Genomic DNA, 1507 nt, shown 5'->3' with positions numbered 1-1507 from the left:
ATCTCTCTAAATGACAATGCTATTTACCCAGTTTCTTGGTTCAAAAAGCTTTGGAATTACCTTTGACTTGTCTCTCTTTCATAGCCTACATCCAATTCATTACCAAATTCTGTCATACTTCCATTCAAAATATATCTTAAAAGGTCCACTTCTCATCAATTCTATTGCTGCCCCTCTAGTAGAAAGCAAGCTCATTGTCACCAAGGTTGGAACAATTGCCTCTCCACTGCTCTACCTGTGGTCCTCCCTATAGTCTATTTTATACCCTCTAGACTGAGACTTTTAAAATATGTCAGCTCTTGACTTGATCCTATTAAAATACTTTAATGACTTCTCCTTATGCTAGGATGAAACTAAACTTCTTTCCATGGTTCCTAAGACCTCATATAAACTGGTCTTTGTCCTGATGATGACTTCACCATCCTCCTGCCTTCCTCCCCATGCTCCCTGCTCTCTCACCTGTATCATTCTCATCCTGTTCCTTGAAGAAGTCCGGCATGCTCCTACTTCAGAGACTTTGGGCTTACTGTTCTCTCTGCCTTTCTCTCATTCAGTCATGTCTCCACTCTCCTATCACAACTTCGGAAAGGGTGACTTCTCAAACCTCTATAAAACACCAGACTCTCTCACTCTCTACTTTCTTGCCCTGTTTTGTTTTTCTACCCATCCTTTATCATCAACTAAAGTTATATCACACATTTTTTTGTTAGCTTGTTTATTATGTGCCTTCCCTCCTACAATACAAGCTGCACAAGTACAAGGACTTATTTTGCTCATTGATTTGTCCCTAGCATTTAGCTTAGTGTCTGGTATTTAGTAGGCCTTCATAAGTATTTGTTGAATTAATGAATGAATGATTTATATTTAGGAAGAGAAAAATTGTGCCCAAATCTAAATCCTATGTGATCTCTACAGGACCTCATAGAGACATAGCAATATGGTGAATCATGGTGGTTATGTGAATGTCATGCTACTAGCGTAGGTAATAAAAAAGGTTAAGGGTGGCTGACTATATGAAGGAAGCATCACTGTGAGATATAGCAGCCTATATCCTCACTTTTCTGTGCACCAGAATATACTTTGTGGCTTTCTGAAAGTAAGCACACAGGAGACCTACCCCCAGATGTTCTGATTCAGAAGTTTAAAGTGGATATACACTTATGTAGTTGTTTTAGGTTGGGGTCCCCAAAAGCAGAGCTTGAGATATGGATTTGGGTGCGTATGATTTATTGTGAGAATGCTTGCAAGTAAAATCTATAAAACAGGGAGGAACACAGAATGAGGAAGGAGAGGAAGCTGAGAAAGAGTGTGGTCCCAGGTAATCTGGCCTTGGCCTGATGCATATGGCAAGAGCTTTGGATCATAAACTGCACCATAAAGTTTTCTCCTTGAGGCAAAGGACCCATATCAGTCAGTCATTGGTCTTGGACTGCCTAATTGTACAGAGGTAACTTTTCAAGCAATGGAGCTCCCCTCAGTGGAGGACAATTCTCCAGAGTGGAAGCTG

At 40.4% G+C, this 1507-nt stretch overlaps 1 protein-coding gene across 1 annotated transcript in view; it reads right to left on the bottom strand.

The window, feature by feature from the left end:
- Positions 1-1507, bottom strand: part of LOC105812634 (contactin-5-like) — a 115924-nt gene that overhangs the window by 92902 nt on the left and 21515 nt on the right. The gene's annotated exons all lie outside the window — the stretch shown is intronic.

This window comes from Propithecus coquereli, unplaced genomic scaffold (genome assembly GCF_000956105.1).
Source record: "Propithecus coquereli isolate 6110/MARCELLA unplaced genomic scaffold, Pcoq_1.0 Scaffold258, whole genome shotgun sequence".
NCBI classification, from domain to species: domain Eukaryota; kingdom Metazoa; phylum Chordata; class Mammalia; order Primates; family Indriidae; genus Propithecus; species Propithecus coquereli.
Note: the sequence above shows the minus strand (reverse complement) of the source record. Positions and strands in the feature narration are given on the sequence as shown.